General features: G+C 42.0%; 1 protein-coding gene across 9 annotated transcripts in view; it reads left to right on the top strand.

Annotated features, from left to right (window-relative positions):
• The first annotated feature begins 264 nt into the window (after positions 1 to 264).
• Positions 265 to 19,999, top strand: part of KLHL32 (kelch like family member 32) — a 114,228-nt gene continuing 94,493 nt past the window's right edge. For 7 of the 9 annotated variants that reach the window (XR_013538524.1, XR_013538523.1, XR_013538522.1 and 4 more), the window contains exons 1-2: positions 265 to 10,093; positions 10,271 to 10,348. The gene's annotated coding sequence lies outside the window, so the exon portion shown is untranslated. The remainder of the gene's footprint in view (positions 10,094 to 10,270; positions 10,349 to 19,999) is intronic. The other 2 variants (XM_078380308.1, XM_078380307.1) reach the window with 1 other exon arrangement.

Here is a 19,999-nt window from a genome sequence, read left to right as displayed (position 1 = left end):
ATGTATAAAGATACTGACAGATTTGGTGACAGTGGTTTGTTTATACTGTATTACGATTTCCTCAGTCTGATCACATTGTTAAGACAAAGACATTGTTCTTCCTCTTAAAACATAGCATTCCAGGCAGCACAAATCTCTCAGTGCTATGTTCTTGTGAACCAGACCCATAAGGAAAGAGGTGCCATCTCCTATTAACAAAAGCTGGGAACAGATTACCGTCCTTAAGCGAAAATCGCCATAGGAAACATCGCTAAGTGAAACAATGTTTCCCCCATTGGAATGCATTGAAGCCTATTCAATGCATTCCAATGGTTTTGTGATGTCCGTTTTCGCTATTTTTAAAGTGTCTTAAAATGTTCAAAAACTGTTTTAAATGCTTGGAATAGTTAGTGCACCTTGTAAAACCTTTGCAAACTTAATTTGGCTTTGTTCTAAGTCTTCGTTAATTTTTGGTGAATTTCCCCCCCCCCCTCATTGAAATGCATTGAACTGTCGGTTTGACAGCTGTGAGTGAGAAGGATCTTTGAATCATTGTTGATCACAAGCTGAATACAAGCCAACAGTGTGACGTGGCTACAAAAAAAGGCCTATGATATTTTAGGCTGCATTAACTGAAATACAGTATAGTCTCCAAACTCCATGTGGTACTAGTTCCCCTCTATTCGGCACTGATTAGGCCTCATCTTGAATGCTGTTTTGAGTTCTGGACACCGCACGTCAAGAAGGATGCCAACAAACTGAAACAAGTTCAGAGGAAGGCAACAAGGGTGATCAAGGGGCTGGAAACCAAACCCTACAAGGAAAGAAGGCAAGAACTCAACATGTTTAGCCTTAAGAAAAGAAGACAGAGGGGAGATATGATAGCACTTTTCAAATATTTGGAAGGCTGTCATACAGAGGAGGGTCAGGATCTGTTGTCAGTCATCCCTGAGTGCAGGACACACAACAATGGGCTCAAGTTAAAGGATGCCAGAATTCAGTTGAATATCAGAAAAAACTTCCTGTTAGAGTAATATTGCAATGAAACCAAGTACCTTGGGAGTTGGTGAGTGTTTCAGCACTGGAGGCATTCAAGAGAAATTTAGACAACCTCCTGGCAAAATCCTTTGATTTGTATTCCTGCATTGATCAGGGGGTTCGGCTCGATAGGCTTATAGGCCCCTTCCAACTTCATTATTTTATGATTCTATCTGTAATGTATAGTTTGGCCATCAGTTACAGTAACAGAAACAACTGTGCTTCTCAGCCTCCATCCCATTGCAGCCAGATGGCAGCTGAGAGAGGAGTTAACACACATTACAGTATTATCTTTTAATATATATGGCTGTTACCTACACTAAGAATGATGGTGGATGTGTTTCAGAGGGCAACTGTCTTTTGAAATTTAATATTTGTTTTCATTGGTTTAAGCTGTGTCAAGTCATTCATTAAACAAAATATATTAAATATTCATATCTGGAGGAACAGCAGAGACAGTAAATTATTAAGGAATAAACTATTGTGAACATCCAATGACATGATATCTATGATGTATTTTACCAAGAGCTGTTGTGTTTATGTGATGTGAATGTCCTATCCATATTAGTACATCTCTGACGGCCACTCTACAGTTTTTAGTTTTAGTAGTTACTGGCAGGGAGGAAGGGAAGTGGAATCAGCTAGCTCCAAGTTATCCAGAGAAAATTAGACAGGGGTGCACAAATAAATATTTTTTTTTCTGATTTGCATCTTGTATCAGAAAGACATCTTCAAAACTCTTAACTTACTTACGTGGTAACAAATCTTGTTGAAGCTAATGAGGCTTACGTCTGAGTGTTCCACTGTGAAGAATAATGTGGCAGATTTGGAGGTGACACTGCTGGGTTTGAAATGAAAACGTAGGCTTCAGAGTTAAATGTAAATTAAATTACTAGAGAATAATATCTATTGTGGGTATCCAGTGTGGTGTACTGGATAGAGTTACAAATTAGAACTCAGGAGACCTGGGTTTGAATCCCTGCTTAGCCATGGAATCTCACTTGGGGGTGAGGGTAGAATTTGTAAAACCACTCTGTCCCACACACCTTAACAGTACATAACACGCAGTCACTACTGGACACACAATGGAACTTACTCCAGAGTAAATTGGCATAGGATGGATTGTTGCTAAAGTAGCCTCACCGTATTGGAAAGAAACTGATATATTGTTCCACAGTTATGAATGCTGTACCGCCATTAACATAGGCTCAAATTATATGATGTGGATGGCATGTTGTTCAAATTCCTTAGGTGCTGGAAAATATTTGAGTCATATCACAAGCTTTCTCACCTCCACTATCTTGCAAATTAGTTTGCTTTCTTTTGCGATTAGTCATGAATCCTTATTACATGATTTTAGATCTGTATATCCTGCCAGTAGCACAGGGTCCAGCTGTCCTGGGATCAATGCTGCTGCTTCTGCTTATTATGCTGCTTTGTTTCTCCTGCCAGCTGTTCTTCTCTTCAGACTGCACAACAAACTGTGGAACTGGTACTTCTTGATAGAGTGTAGGGAAGCAAAAAATCTTTCCCTGTTTCATGTCCTAATTTTAATTATTCAGTCATATTTCTATATTCTGAAAAAGGACCTGGGCCACCAAATCTCTGTGCAGAATGCCCCCTCCCATCATTGCTTCTGTTCAGCTTCATCATGGGCTCTAGCAAATCTCAGAAGATCTGCACAGTCTTATTATGATGGATGTAATAAACTAATTGCAAATACTTTCCAGAATGTTCTACAATTTAGTCTTTTTTCCTCATAGTGAACTTGAAACATTGGCTGGATCTCCTAGGCCTCAGAGTGTCTCCTATGTTTGGATGGTGCTACCATTAAGACATCCTTTTCTCAGGTCTGAGTAAAAACCAAGAAAAATACAACTTCTCCCACTGTGAAGTTTGGTTTCTCTGAATAAATTCATGTTAACTGGCCACACACAGAGACAGAAGGAGATTAACGAACAGTTATATTTTCAACTTAACATAGCTCTTCTGTAGCTCTCCTGATTTGCAGGGGTCATGGCTAAAAAGTACCTTCATAACCTGCAAGCAAGGGCAGAGTGGCAATTTCCTCCACATTTTCTCACTTTTCTTTACCTAGGCACCCTAGCGTAACTGTGCTGGCATTAAGGCTTTGAAAAAAAAGAGAAGAAATTGCATTATTTGCAAAAAACAAATCCTTTGGGGATTTTAACACTGCTCCCCCACAACCACCATGCCATCACTCCAGTAACCAGCTGGGTACCCCCAATAGAGATTATTCTGCATCTGTTCAAGTGATCACACTGTCTGAACCAATGCAAATAGATCCACAATCAAAAAAGTAAAAGTCCCATCAATGGAGGGGGAAAATTATGGATATAGGAGAAGTCTGGGCTGATTTACATTGGCTTTCCCCCATCATGTGGTCAATGGAACAAAGGCAAACCAGGCTGTCCTAATACAGTACTGTAGCATTTCCCACATTATATGTCAGCGTAATTATACCCTCATTTAAGATTCTTAAGATCTGATTGCTACACTACCACAGAACTCAAAGATTTATATTACCATGTAATAAATACATCTTGTTGAGAATAAACTGTACCGAACTCTATACAAAGACTGCTTATTTGGATAAAGTTGCTCTGTGTTGATTTTATAAAATTTAAACAATCTATTGATAAACACTCAAAAAAGAACTCCTTTGCCTTTGATAAAACAGATATATTTATTTAAGGATAACTTGCCACCAGAGCAGAAAAAAACGGTATTCAATGAGTAGTAAATAATTAATGAAGCCTTTTTTCCTGTTTATGAACATGATGGAATACCATCTGTCTTTTTGCTCTAATGTTCAGTCTTTGCTTATTTAAATGGCAATAGTAAACACACATTACCAATCATAAAAGCATTCTTTCCTTATACTGTCAATGTGCCAGACCTCAAAGCAGCTGGCAGATTTTTCTCTCCTCTCATGTTGTCTGAGATATCTTCATAGTGCAAGAATTTCACAACCAATGAAGGTGATTATAGGTGTCTGTTGCAGCTATCACTTAAGACTTATGATTATGATGCTGATTTTGGAAAGAGGTACTAATGTTTTCATTATGCCCTATCACTGGGCATCTAACAAAATACCCACACATTCCCAAAGAAGTAGGGATAAGACACATTGAGGATCGTTATTCACTGCTATAACATTGACACTGTGAGATGTAGAATCTGACTATACAGGTTAATCAGCTAAATCCTTCACTACTTCCAGGATGTATTACCGTTACATGCTCTATGTGGGGCTGCCAATGCAAAGTGTCAGGAAACTTTGTGGCTTCAAAATGCAGCAGCCAGATTGCTGGGTGGGGCTGGTTACAGGGATTACATAACTCTCCTGTTACAGCAGCTCCACTTGGCTGCCAGTTAGTTACTGGGCAGCCAATTCAAAGTGCTGGTTTTAATCTATAAATCTCAAAATAGCCTGGGTCCAATCTATCTCAAAGATCGTATCTCCCATTATGAGCCAGCTCATATGTTAAGATCATCAGGTTAGGTCATTCTCTCAGTCCTACCACCTTCACAGGTTCATCTGGTGGGGATGCAAGAGAGGCCCTTCTCTGTTGCTGCTCCCAGACTTTGGAACTCCCTCCCACAGGTCAGACTTGGCCCCATCTTTGCTGTTTTTTTGTAAGCAGCCAAAACCTTTCTCTTCAGGAAAGACTTCCCTCAGTAAATAGCTACCTGTGTGTGATTTTTAGATGGATTGTTATGCATTACTGCTTTGACTGGATTTTTAGTGCTACTTGTGTTTTCCATTTTTGTGTTTTCCATTTCTCAGTAGTATTTATTTCTTTCCCTTTTAATATTTGTATACTTATTGTTCTTAGCTTTAATATTGCCTAATGATGTAAGCTGCCTCTTTATAATTGTTCTTAGGTTTAATTGTTGTCTTTTATTGATGTTAACTGCCATTGCATACCCATTGTTTTCAACTTTAAATATTGTCTTTCAGATGTTGTAAGCTGCTTTGGGTCCTTTTCAAAGAGAAAGGCAGAGTAAAAAATATTTTAAATGAATAAAATCAACATTGAAAAGGAAGCTTAAATAATCACAGATAAATAATAATAGTACAAGCAACCAGAAAACACATTTAAGTCATGGTTCCTCAAGTTCAGTTTTTGCAGTTTACATGAGGCTTTGCACATGGTCTTCACATACAGCATCTTCCTTGAATGCCTATCTTCAGTGCAGAGTAAGCAGAGAAACAGTCAGCCAAGATGCACATGTAGCTGGTTACCCACAGCTTCAGAAAGGGTACTCTCATGCTCAGGATATGAATTAGATATGATTTAGGCAACATGCTTTGTCCTCCTGCTTCGTAAGTCATATGTTTCCCATTATGTCTGCTTTGTAGTGTTTTATTTTAAATAAAATTTTACTTGTTGTAAAAAAAAGTCATATGTAAAACCATTTGTTTAATGATGTTCAGCTTCTTGGCTGACTGCATATGATTTAATGAGGGCTAGACAGCATCTTAAAAAGCTTGCTGAGAAAGGTCCGCATAGTCAAAGCTATGATTTTTCTAGTAGTGATATATGGAAGTGAGAGCTGGACCATAAAGAAGGCTGACCGCTGAAGAATTGATGCTTTTGAATTGTGGTGCTGGAGGAGACTCTTGAGAGTCCCCTGGATTGCAAGGAGAACAAACCTATCACTCAGGAAATCAACCTTGAGTGCTCACGGGAAGGACAGATCCTGAAGCTGAGGCTCCAATACTTTGGCCATCTCATGAGAAGAGAAGACTCCCTGGAAAAGACCCTGATGTTGGGAAAGTGTGAAGGCAAGAGGACAACAGAGGACGAGATGGTTGGACAGTGTCACCGAAGCTACCAACATGAATTTGACCCAACTCCGGGAGGCATTGGAAGACAGGAGGGTCTGGCGTGGTCTGGTCCATGGGGTCAGGAAGAGTAGGACATGACTTAATGACTAAACAACAAAAGGCCACAACAGTCCCTGGACTGATTTACAACAGCCACTTAAAGTGATGAACTTTGCCTAAGGCTCCTCCACTGGCAGATAAACAGCAGTCAAGGAAATGAAACTATTACTGAGGAAGCAGAACCAAAGAAGAAAAATCAGATATAGAATACATATCTCTCCTTCCTCCTCCTCCTCTACTACCAGAGACTGGATGTCGTTCTAGCTAATCTGACTCCAGATGTGGCAGGTCTAACTAATTATGTTGTGTGATTATTATCATTGTTGTTGTTTAGTCGTTTAGTCGTGTCCTACTCTTCGTGACCCCATGGACCAGAGCACGCCAGGCCCTCCTATCTTCTACTGCCTCCCGGAGTTGGGTCAAATTCATGTTGGTAGCTTCGATGACAGTGTTCAACCATCTCATCCTCTGTCGTCTCCTTCTCCTCTTGCCTTCACTCTTTCCTAACATCAGCGTCTTTTCCAGGGAGTCTTCTCTTCTCAGGAGATGGCCAAAGTATTGGAGCCTCAGCTTCAGGATCTGTCCCTCCAGTGAGCATTCAAGGTTGATTTCCTTCAGAATGGATAGGTTTGTTCTCATTGCAGTCCAAGGGACTTTCAAGAGCCTCTTCCAGCACCACAATTCAAAAGCATCAATTCTTCGGCGGCCAGCTTTCTTTATGGTCCAGCTCTCACTTCCGTACATCACTACATACAGGGAGCAGGCAGTGGCTCCAGTATCTTTGCCAAGAAAGCCCCATGACCAGAAACAAAAGGATTATTATCATTATTCATTGCTAAATGATTAAAATTAATTTAAAAAAATTACAGTGTTCAGAATGTTGTTAGTTACACTTACCAGCACAATTCTTTAAGTATACATTCAGGGGCAAACTGTTGCAAGTTAAGAAGTTGGAGTAAGTATTTTGGATCAAACATCAATCATATGACTCAATGACTATCCTGATTTCTTAACATGTGATGATTAATCAGAGAAATTTACAGAGTTACACCAGTGTAAGTATGCAATAGGAATCTGCCAGTTTATCAACTGTGCATTGTACGTGTGCTATTAATACAAACCTTTGCTTTATTTTTAAAGCATTTAGCACATCACTGTTCTGTTTAAATGTCATTATCCCAAACACTAGCAAATATACAGTAATATAGAACATGTAACATTTATTTTTTTTCATTTTTTCCAAGTTTTCTCCCCATGAAGCGAGCCAAGACAGCTCCCAAATTATTAAAAACAAGCAAACTAAAAACCCAATAATGTATTATATTAAAGCAATTAAATATAAAACAATCAGTTACAACAGCTAAATACATACATGCATATAAAATAAGCAGTACTGCCCAATGAAATGCCTGCCTAAAAAGGAAAAGCTTCACCTGTCTCCTGAAGGAACGAAGATGCTAACATGGCTTTTTAAGAGTGGCTACTCCACAATCTGGTGCAGATTCTGTGAAGGCCATCTCATGACATATGGTAGGACTGGTGAAGGGCCTCCCTCTAGATATTAAGGGCAGAGAGGTTCATGAAGGGAGATAGTCCTGAAGATAGCCTGGAAACAAGCCATATGGGGCTTTATAGGAAATAACCAGTACTTTCAGTTGAGCTTGGAAATGGATCGGCAGCCAGTGAAGCTGTTTTAGCAGGATGGTTATATGCTTCCTGTGATTGGTCCTGATACAGCCTGGCTGTATCATTTTATTTATTATTAATTTTGAGGAAGCATGGAACAACTGAAAGAAGAATGAGACTGAGTAAGAAAGTGTGATCAGAAAGCAGCAGTAGAGAATATACCTGCAGCTAGGACTCTCACACTGCATTAATAGCAAGGCAGAGAGGGAAGGCTGGGATGCACAGTGACATCCTAGCTCAAGGCTGTGAAGCAGCAGTCATGCCTGAGATGGCATCTCAAGTGGGTAACTGATTAATCAGACTTCAGCCTTTCCTATTATTTTGTTTCTGACTTACATTATATAGACCCTCTTCAAAGGCAGCCCCACATAAATCATGTTGCCCTGATCCAAAAGAGATGTAACTACTGGATGTATCACCATAGCCAAATCAGACCCTGCCCCTTGTACTGCCAGACTAATTTTCAAAACAAGAAGCACAAAGTTCCATTTTCTAACCTGAAGGAACAGGCACACTGTGAAGAAATTTTTGCATTTTTATGCCCCAACATTTTATGATCATATAGAAGCAAGGCATAAGATTACCATTTGAAAATGGATTGGTATGGTGGATGGGTACATTCAATTAAAGAAAACATTCTACACAACAGACCTACGTATATTTATAATAGTTTAAACAGAATTAGTAGTTGATGCAGAGTACAATAGTATAAAGGTCTCACATAACATCCTTGGATTCATTCCTGAACCACCACCACCATTTTTATTAACAATTGCTTAATTTTTAAAAATTTAATGCTCCACTAAATGCCTTCTTTTTCTGTTTGCTAATCATAAAGCTTGAACACTTCAACAGGAATTTAAAATGTTGTGTCCTGTCACAGCTTCTATGTGAAGAAACATCCTTTAGTAGCCCACAGAATACTGTGCTGTTCCTCACAAATTCATACAAAAACATGTATATACTGCATTATGGTTGAATAACTCTATGTGCTCATATTAATGAACTGCGTATGAACACCTGAATTTTCTGCAACCATTCTTGTTTCCCAGGTGGATATTCCTGTGGTGCTGATGTTTACTGGTTTCTGTTTGCCTTTCACCTAGTGTACCTTATTCCAGTGTGTCATTGTGTGTCTATGCCACTGAGAAAAGTCCCTGACTGAGTCAGCAGAGAAACAACCAGCCAAGATGCACATTCTGCTGGTCTCACAAGTGCATGTTTTTGTCTGCTCACATGATGCACCTTGGTGGCAGCACTGCTGCACTGCAGTGATCAGTAAGGACAGTTGTGTGCGCTGCACGGCCTTTGGTGCAGCTCTTAAGCTAGTCTGCTGCTCTCAAGATACTGCAGGGGATGTGGTTGCTAGGTCAATGCTGAGTTCAGATTCAGTTGACCAGCCTTGTGATTTTCTGCACATGGAAGGTGAGGGAATCACTATCCACCAGTATCTGTAGGAGGAGGGAAGGGGGACTAAGGTACATAGGAATAATTCTAATGGTGTGTTGTCAAATCTAATCTGATTTATGGCATTCAGTTCCTCCTTCCGGTATAGCTCTGACACCACGCAGCTTATTCCAAGACCTCACTGGTGGCAGGGCACCTAACCTCATCAGCCACCCATGTTGGTGATGTTGGCCAGTCCTTCTTCTGGGAGGCACAGGGGGAATCTGAACTCCCAGCCGGTGGTCCAACTCACTGCGCGATGCCAGCTGAAAGCTGCCTTGTGGAATGTTCACATAATACACACATACCACTCGAACACAGCACATCTATCTATGCATTTTAAAATAAACAAATATAAGATCCTGGGAGGATGCAGGCACTCCCTTTACCAGGAGCACCCCACAACCATGCATGGTGCTATCTTATCACGTGGAGCAGTAAAAATCTTGACCTGGCCCAAGAGCCAAAAAAATAAAAAAAGAAGGAAAAAAATAACAAAGAAAGAGAGGGGCGCACAGCAGCACAAGGCATTTTGCTGTCTGGGGTGACATGCGAATGAACATCTCCGCACTCCGTATCCAACTGGCCAAAGTACATATTAACAGGACCCAGCCAAATGACTTCGGGACATAAAACAGAACAGCCCTGCCTTCCCTGGCAATAAAAATTCGGTTAAGAATTAAGGCGAACAACTGACAAGTGGCTGCCCGAGGGGCCTCCTTAACACAGTGAGGGGCCTGTCCTGGCTAAGGGGACATAAGCGACGGCCAAGGAACGAACTCCTCATAGCCGTTCCTTTTTTCCCCCGCCAGCGGCCTCAGGCCCCACCTCCTCCTCCTTCTCCTGCAGGTGTAAGATTTGGCGGCGTCCTCCGGCAGCCCTGCCATTGCTGCCGCTGCTGCTGCTGCGCACTGGAAGGAAAGAGAGACCCGAAGAGCTCTGCAACTGGAAGGGGAAGGAGGAGGAGAGCAAGGAAAAAGCTTAAAAAAAAAGATAGAGAGAGACGGGGACGGGCGGGAGAGAAAGCAAGTCAGTGAATCCTCCTCCTCTTCCTCCTGATCCCCATCGGCTCCGGCGGGGGAGGGCGTCCTATGCCGTCCTTCCTCTGGAAGTGCCGCCGAGCTGCCCTTTTTTCCCCCCGTCTCGGTATCTTTTATTTATTTATTCTCTCTCTTCTCCCCCCCCCCGCCGGCCGCCCCGGCGAAGCGAAGGCCAACGCGTGAGGGAACGAGAAGCGGGACCTGCTCCTCGGGCTCGGCTCTCTCCGCCGGGTCTCCTTGAGAGGTGAGCGTCTGCGGCGAGCCGTGGAGGATTAGGAGGGCGAGCTCCGCCGGCTTTAGCTTGCCTGCCGCGAACTAATCTCGGGCAACGGGGGGCTAATTAAGCTTTCGGGTCAAAGCTTAGCCCGTTCCGTGGCGATGCTTTTAGGCTCCCCGCCGCTCTTTCTCACCCGCCCGTCGCCGGGGATCTTGGGGAGGCGACGGCGGGGGGGGGGGGGGGGAGAAAGAAAAAGGCGGCCCTGCCGCGACAGAGCAAACGGCGCCGGCGCCTCAGCAAATGCTGCCTCCATTGAAAGTCCCCTGAAGTTCGTCCGCGCCTTCAGAGGGGCTTCCTGGACGGAGCCTCCGCCGAGGGTGGCCTCCTCGCTGCTCTGCCTGGGTTGCCACGACAACACCCAAACAGCGGCGTCTGGGTGGTGTCGTGCCTCCCTCTGCAAGGGAGTTGAAGGGGATTTAATTCGTTCTTTAAATGCATTTGGCTTTACCGTCAGCCGAAGGTGGGAGCAAGAGGTGGGGCTTGGGTTTACTTTTAGATTACGGTTGGGGAATCTGCTGGACTACAGTTCCAATTATCTCTCACCTTTCTCCTGGTGGCAGGGCCTGGTGGGAACTGGAGTACAAGCAGCAAAGGGTAGCGCCACAGCTTCTCCGCGCCAGCCTGTAGGCAAATACCTTGAGAATTGGGTTGTTTTGAGCTGCTTTTCCTTATGCAGGCGAGGAGATGGAAGAGGATTCTGTGTATTTTATACCGGTAGTTGTGTAGAAAATAGTTCCCCCCCCCCCAAGGTAGACTTTTGTTTTCTCTTGAAGGGCGAAAGTAGCGGAACCCTGCAGACATTGGTTCTTCAGAACAAATTTTAAAGGCTGGCACACACTTGCCTGTGCCCTTCCTCATGGCCATAACTCAGGCCTGCTTCGTCTGTAAGAAAACAAGAAGGTTGTGGAGTAGTGAGAATAAAACCCTTGGGAGAGGGAGAGGGTTTCCAAGATACTGAAATCTCATAGATTAGTAATGTTTTTTGGGAGTTAAGTGTTCAGTTGCCTATGAGGCATTCAAGAGAAATTTAGGCAAACCACCTAGCAGATATCCTTCGATTTGTATTTCTGCATTGAGCAGGGGATTGGACTAGATGGCCTTATTGGCCCCTTCATGGTTCTATGATTTGTAACTCATGGGTAATTCAGAGGAAAGTATGTTCCTTGTTATGTCATCAGTGGCTGTCTTTTTTGCCTTTAAAAAGGTGATGCAGAAGTTATCTAGTATGTAATGGTTTATACATAGAGCGATAAACATCATCACCTGAGTTATTAGGACCTTATCAGTTTTGAGAAATGGCAGTACCTAACTTTTATCTGTTTTAAGGGGAACAGGTAGGGAACTGTCTATAAAGCATATTGTACCTCTAAATTATTTGTTGCATTTATTATATTTTTCATTTATTGTGGCACTCAAAGGCATGCATGGGGTATTCTAACATGTTTTCTTATTGGAACTTGCTTACTCTCACCAAGGTGCTGCCCCTTGTACCTTCTTCATGTAATGTTCTGAGGAACTGTGTGTGTGCATGTACACATTTGTACTTTGCCCCATTCAACAATTCAGTTTCTCTTTAATTGGAAATTTGTTGCCTTTTCCTTCTCTCCCCAGTGCTTCTAACATCTAATTTTTCTTAAAATGTTGTGTTTCCAAACATTCTATAAAGCTATCTGAACACTTGACAATAATTACTGAAAAGCCAAGATAGTGGACCAGTGTGTGTACACAACTTTTGTTGTCTCTGATATATTCTTTGCATGGTGCCTTTAACTCTAGGTTGGTTATGGATGAAGAAAACAGCATGTCTTGGATGATGCTGAATTAACCCAGAGACCTCAGGGGTATGACTTCACACAGGTTTAGACTGTTTTCGCCCTGGCATGCCTCCTGGGCCTTTTAATAGGTGCATAAGAGCAGAAAATTGACTTGTGCAGCTTTCCATGCTACATTGACAGGTGGGCTAGCTAGAGCTTTATTTAATATTTGTCTCTGAAGGACAGGAGAAACTGCCGGAAGATGTGGTCCAGCAGTGAACCAGTTGATCATTGATTAGTGTTACAATACAAGAGCTGTGATATTTGACCAAAATAAAGGTCTAATTGGGTCTTAGCAATGGCTAACCAGATACCTATGGGCAGTCCACATGGAGGACAGTTGTGTGATGATACCTCTCTATAGGTGTTTCCCAGCAACTGGCATTTTGGAGGCATATTGTTTCTGATGCTGGAGTTAAGATCATGACTCATAGTCTTATCTTCTATGAATATGTGTAATCACCTTTTAAACCCACACAAACTCTTAGCTATCATTGCAACTTGTGTTAATTGTATCCCACAGTTAAACTAGGTGAAGTGTAAAGATGCTATTTCTTTTGTTTCTCCTGGATCTTCCACCATTCTTCATTGTGTTGTGAGAGGTTTTCCCCATATATATTTACTTCACACTAAACATAATTTCATAGACACCTATCAAGTTCCCTTATTTCCCCTTCTTGCAACCAAACATTTGGCACCCCTTAATGTTATAAATGTGTGCTCATAGGGCAGTTACCAGCTGTGAACAGACACCTTATAGGCTTGTGCAGGGACTTGTTGGAAACTAAGATGTTAGTTTGCTATTAATTTCATCTCTGAAACAGGTTGAATGAGAGAGAGGAAGAATTCTGCTAAGAATTAGCCATTTCATCTCATAATGTTTCAAGTCCCTGGAGTGTCAGGAAACCAGAAACACTAGTTATATATAGATGATGGTGGTAATAGATGATGATGATGATAAAATATTTTATTATAGTCAGAGTAGTCTATTGTGTATACATTGTATTTCAACACAATTCTGGCATTAAATTAGCCCAAGATGACTCTTTTATTCATGCAGAAATAGATGAATGGGTGGTTCTTTGGACACTCAGATCACCAGTCAGCCCTTGATCAGCTGACACACTTATTGAATTGAGGAACATTTTGAAAAATAGGTCAACTCACTGAAAAATGCCTGGCTTCCTCTAAACAAGGTGAACCATTCAAGAGAGCAGTCCCTGGCCTGTAAATTTCAGTTTAAATTAATTTAAGTTCTTTTTTCTTCCAGGTCAAAGTTTTTGTGCAAATCAGTTCTTACTTTTTTTTTTTTTTTTTGGTCAGTTAGCCTTTCCAGTTATTTTTTCTTTGTGTGTGTGATTAGATTCATAAAAGAAAAAACACCAGTTTTGCACCAAGGCTGTCAAGATGTTACATTTTTTGTGTATAGTGTTAAAATAATTAAGGGGCGTATAGAAAAGTACTGCTGAAAATGAAAGTGCTTTTAAAATTGAGGCTTAAACAATAGTTTACTATAGCAGTTGCAAAGCAGTTAGTTAAAGTTCTGTGGGGCTCAAAGGGATATGTGCAGGTGTCAGAATCCCCACAGAGATGTTTCTAGTTTGGCAGTTGGTTTCATGCTGAATGTGAGATATCTTGTGGGCATTGAAGAAACTATGTCAAGACAGCCTGTTTCAACTAAATTCTCAATAATAGTGAGCTTCTTTCACATCCCTGGTCAGAGCAAATATGAGCAATTTCTCACCTCCAAAATGTGTTGCTAAATGTTTGGGCAACTGAGGGATCAGTTAGATGTCCATTAAGTACAGATTGTGAGAGAGCCTTGCTTGCTATTTGGAAAAGCTCTGCTAGCTGGTAGCCATAGTGGTGAGAAACTTCCATTTTTTTCTGTCCTTATAATATTGGCCTTACTTTGACCACGTATCTTATAAATTAATATTCCATCATGAATTTTCTCTTACTCCCATTGTAGCTAGTGACTCAGTAGTTTTATTATCTTCAGCACTACTGCAACTAAGGAGTTGAATACGCATTATATTTTGGGTGCACTTGTCCAGGAATTTTCCCAACTGTGATAATTTCTCCTTTTCAAAGATGAAGATAGGAGCATTGTCAAGCTTACTTTCCATATTGTCAGGAGAATCCCAGGGAAATGGGAAATTCCAGAGACATGAGGATTTGTTTGTTTGTTTGTTTGTTTGTTTTAAGAACAGATCATCTTAATTGATTCCCATGTTTGTTAACCCCTTCATGGATTGCTGCCTTGTCATGTTAAAGGGGCTTGAGTAATTCACAGAAGCTATGGGCTAGACTATGCAGGGACACCCAAGATGGACAGGTCATAGTGGAGAGTTCTGACTAAACATGATCCACCTGGAGCAGGAAATGGCAAGCCACTCCAATATCTTTGCCAAGAAAACTCCATGAACAAAAACAAAAGGCTAAAATATATGATGCTGGAAGATGAGCCCCTCAGGTCGGAAGGTGTCCAACATGCTACTGAGGAAGAGGAGAGGACATATAGAAGTAGCTCCAGAGTAATGAAGTGGTTGGGCCAAAGCCGAAAGGATGCTCAGCTGCGGATGCGCCTGGAAGTGAAAGGAAAGTCCAATGCTGCAAAGAAAAATACTGCATACGAACCTAGAATGTAAGATCTATGAACCTTGGAAAGCTGGATGTGGTCAAACAGGACATGGCAAGAATAAACATTGACATCCTGGGCGTCAGTGAACTAAAATGGACGGGAATGGGCGAATTCAATTTAGACGATTATCATATCTACTATTGTGGGCTAGAATCCTGTAGAAGAAATGGAGTTGCTCTCATAGTCAACAAAAGAGTGGGGAAAGCTGTACTAGGATATAATCTCAAAAATGATAGAATGATTTCAATACGAATCCAAGGCAGACCTTTCAACATCACAGTAATCCAAGTTTATGCACCAACCACCGATGCGGAAGAGGCTGAAATTGACCAATTCTATAAAGACTTACAACACCTCATAGAATTGACACCAAAGAAAGATGTTCTTGTCATTATAGGGAACTGGAATGCTAAAGTAGGGAGTCAAGAGATAAAAGGAACAAGTAAGTTTGGCCTTGGAGTTCAAAACGAAGTACGGCAAAGGCTAATTGAGTTTTGTCAAGAGAACAAGCTGGTCATTACAAATACTCTTTTCCAACAACACAAGGGGCAACTCTACACATGGACATCACCAGATGGGCAGTACCGAAATTAGATTGGTTATGTTCTCTGCAGCCAAAGATGGAGAAGCTCTATACCAGGGGTGTCCAACCTTTCACCTTCCCTGGGCCACATTAGAAGATGAAAATTTGGTTTGGGCCGCACATACATTTGGTTTGGGCCGCATGGGGGGGGCAGCCCTAGCCGTCCTCCACAGCCTCGCTCCAAGCGCGCTTACCGGTAGCTGCGATCTCAGACAGCAGAGGCTACCAGCTTTGACTCTGGCGGCTTTATGGGGCCGGGAGGGGGTCCACCTATTGACGGGGACGGCACAATGCAGTCACGCAGCCCCCCTGTCCACTCCCCTCCCACTCCTTCCTTCCTTCCCTCTCTCCCCCTCTACTGTTGTGACATGCCCTGGCCACATTCCGGCCGCAAGCGCCGGCAGTGTAACTTGAAACTTTGGAATTTCTTTAAAAATAAACAATGGCATTGGGCCGCATTATGAGCTGACCTGGGCCGCACGCGGCCCTTGGGCGACAGGTTGGACAAGCCTGCTCTATACAGTCAGCAAAAACAAGGCTTGGATCTGATTGTGGCTCTGATCATCAGCTTCTTATAGCAAAATTCAAGCTTAAACTGAAGAAAGTAGGAAAAACCACTGGGCTAGTCAGGTATAATCTAAACCAAATCCCTTATGAATACACAGTAGAAGATCAGATTTAAGGAACTAGATTTAGTGGACAGAGTGCCTGAAGAACTTTGGATAGAGGCCCATAACATTGTACAGGAGGCAGCAACAAAAACCATTCCAAATAAAACGAAATGCAAGAAAACGAAGTGGCTGTCCAACGAGGCCTTAGAAATAGCAGAGAGGAGAAGGGAAACAAAATGCAAGGGAGATAGGGAAAGTTACAGAAAATTGAATGCAGACTTCCAAAGAATAGCAAGGAGAGACAAGAGGCCTTCTTAAATGAACAGTGCAAAGAAACAGAGGAAAAGAATAGAAAGGGAAAAACCAGAGATCTGTTCAAGAAAATTGGAGATATTAAAGGAACCTTTTGTGCAAAGATGGACATGATAAAGGACAGAAACGGTAGGGACCTCACAGAAGCAGAAGACATCAAGGAGAGGTGGCAGGAATACACAGAGGAATTATACCAGAAAGATCTGGATGTCCCGGACAACCCAGATAGTGTGGTTGCTGACCTTGAGCCAGACATCCTGGAGAGTGAAATCAAATTGGCCTTACAAAGCATGGCTAACAACAAGGCCAGTGGAGGTGATGGCATTCCAGTTGAACTATTTAAAATCTTGAAAGATTATGCTGTTAAGGTGCTACACTCAATATTCCAGCGAGTTTGGAAAACTCAGCAGTGGCCAGAGGATTGGAAAAGATCAGTCTACATCCCAATCCCAAAGAAGGGCAGTGTCAAAGAATGCTCCAACTACCATACAATTGCACTCATTTCACACGCTAGCAAGGTTATGCTCAAAATCCTCCAAGGTAGGCTTCAGCAGTATGTGGACCGAGAACTCCCAGAAGTACAAGCTGAATTTCAAAGGGGCAAAGGAACTAGAGACCAAATTGCTAACATGCGCTGGATTATGGAGAAAGCCAGAGAGTTCCAGAAAAATATCTACTTCTGCTTCATTGACTACACAAAAGCCTTTGACTGTGTGGACCACAACAAACTATGGCAAGTTCTTAAAAGAAATGGGAGTGCCTGACCACCTTATATACCTCCTGAGAAACCTATATGTGGGACAGCAAGCAAGAGTTAGAACTGGGTATGGAACAACTGATTGGTTCAAAATTGGGAAAGGCTGTATATTGTCCCCCTGCTTATTTAACTTATATGCAAAATACATCATGAGAAAGACTGGACTGGAGGAATCCCAAGCCAGAATTAAGATTGCCGGAAGAGAAATATCAACAACCTCAGATATGCAGATGATACCACTCTGATGGCAGAAAGTGAGGAGGAATTAAAGAACCTCTTCATGGGGGTGAAAGAGGGGAGCAGAAAAAAATGGTCTGAAGCTCAACATAAAAAAAAAACCTAAGATCATGGCCACTGGTCCCATCACCTCCTGGCAAATAGAAGGGGAAGATATGGAGGCAGTGACAGACTTCACTTTCTTGGGCTCCATGATCCCTGCAGATGGTGTCAGCAGCTACAAAATTAAAAGATTCCTGCTTCTTGGGAGGAAAGTCATGACAAACCTAGGCAGCATCTTCAAAAGCAGAGACATCACCTTGCCAACAAAGATCCGAATAGTCAAAGCTATGGTTTTTCCAGTAGTGATATATGGAAGTGAGAGCTGGACCATAAAGAAGGCTGACCACCAAAGAATTGCTGCTTTTGAATTGTGGTGCTGGAAGAGGCTCTTGAGAGTCCCCTGGACTGCAAGGAGATCAAACCTATCCATTTTGAAAGAAATCAACCCTGAGTGCTCACTGGAAGGACAGATCCTGAAGCTGAGGCTCCAATACTTTGGCAATCTCATGAGAAGAGAAGACTCCCTGGAAAAGCCCCTGATGTTGGGAAAGTGTGAAGGCAGGAGGAGAAGGGGACGACAGAGGACGAGATGGTTGGACAGTGTCATTGAAGCTACCAACATGAATTTGACCCAACTCCGGGAGGCAGTGGAAGAAAGGAGGGTCTGGTGTGCTCTGGTCCATGGGGTCATGAAGAGTAGGACATGTCATAATGACTAAACAACAACAAAGTTTGTTAAAGGTCCATGACCATGCATCTTGCAAATTCAGCAGTCCAGACCTGAGGAAGAGTGAGTCTTTCCTTACAAGGAAAGTCCCTTTACAAGGGAGTCAGTGTTGGTCATGTCAGGAGTATGACTAGGTTAAAGAGGGCCACAATAACAACATAGCACACTGCCCAGATTTTACTGCTGTGGATGAATTCCAGGAAGGCCAAATGTGCTGATAGCTGGGGAAAATCGTCTTGCCCAGTAACCCAGTCATGATCAAATATTGCAAGATTTGCTTCATTTATAGTATGGTTTGTTTCAATGGTTTTGTGTGTGTGATTTGAACCCCTTTTGCTCCCAACACAGCTTTTTTCTCTCTGCTGCTGGGGGCTTCTACTTTTTTCTAGCTGTAACAGTTCAGACAGACTTTTTCCTATATGATCAGTTGATTTGTTTTTGTAAAGATGGAGGGGGCATGTCTGTGGGTGATGCCGGCAACTGAGGTGTGATGTTTAGGACTGCAGGAACATCTGCAGACAAAAAGAACCCAGACAAAATAAAAGACCATTTCTGTGGTATATGGTATTTCTGTGCACATTGGGAAGAACTTTGGAGTGTTGCTACCTTTTCCGTAACTGTGCAACCCGTTCGGGACCAAGCAATTTGAAAACGAACCATAAAAGGATCAACAGAAATGGGATCAGAGGAAGGGAGGGAAGGCAGGCTGTGGGCTGAAATGTGAATTGAATTGCACTGAATGTGAACACTAAATCAATCTTCAGTCCCTGTGTGATCACTGATTGAGAATTCAGCTATAATATAGGCTGAAAATCAAATTGCAGCAAAGCCGTATCGAAGCAATTTGGTTTGCCAGTGTAGTCGCAACATGAGTGGTTCTTCTGGCCTAAAACAGTACTGAACTCACAATACTGTACGTTAAGATAGATTTGGCTGGGATATTAAATCAGAGGAATTACAGGAATTTCCAGATAAATTATTGTGTTCAATCTGTCTCAAGGAAAAGAAAAATAAAAGAGCAGGATTCTGTAGCACTTTTAAATACTAATAATTTTATTTCTGTGTGATCTTATGTGGAACAAGTTCCACTTCCTGAGATATATATTTGAATTTCACCTGAGATACCCCAAGATGAACTTTCAGCTTCTCTATAATTTTTCATCAGGCACAGAGTTAAAAGATTCTTAGTGGCTAAGATTTATGTCTTTCAAGTGATTTTTTTAAAATTAACTTTTTTTATCTTTAATAACATTTCCACAAATTCACCTGGTACAACTGCTAAATTAACTAGTCAGTCTTTAGATCCCAGACACAACAGCTCTTTAAAAGAATAGACATTACATTGGCTACCACCCAGTCCTTCAACACAAAGGCTGATCTTAGGGACAAAAAGTAGATATTGCTCTGAAGATCACACATTTGTCTTTGGCTAGACACCGTGCATGATTACTCAGAATCACTTTCAGTATCAGGGTCATATGACCACAGTACTGTGTACTGGTTAGCATGTTGTTAACATACTAGCTGCTGCATGTTGCACTAGTTAAAGGATTAGAGAGCATTGCAGTAGTCAAGGTGCAATGTAACTAAGCTATCAATGACTGTTGCTACATCAGATCAATCCAGAAAACGTTGTTGATTGTGTAGTAGACATATTCTTTTATTCCTCTGCAAAGTTCATTGGGCCTTTTTGTTTGACCTATGAAGGTTTTATCTGACTGTTAGAGTCAGACCTGAAAGGGGACATTGTAGAGTTGGAAGAAGTGCCGAAAACAGAAAGCGATCAGGAGGCAAGAATAGTGGCTTGTCAACTAAATGGGCGGGGTAGAAGTTTAAACAAATAAACAAGAGGAAGTCTTCTACAAGGAGAGATTTCAGTGTTTGAGGCTAC

This window comes from Pogona vitticeps, chromosome 1 (assembly GCF_051106095.1).
Source record: "Pogona vitticeps strain Pit_001003342236 chromosome 1, PviZW2.1, whole genome shotgun sequence".
Lineage (NCBI taxonomy): Eukaryota > Metazoa > Chordata > Lepidosauria > Squamata > Agamidae > Pogona > Pogona vitticeps.
Note: the sequence above shows the minus strand (reverse complement) of the source record. Positions and strands in the feature narration are given on the sequence as shown.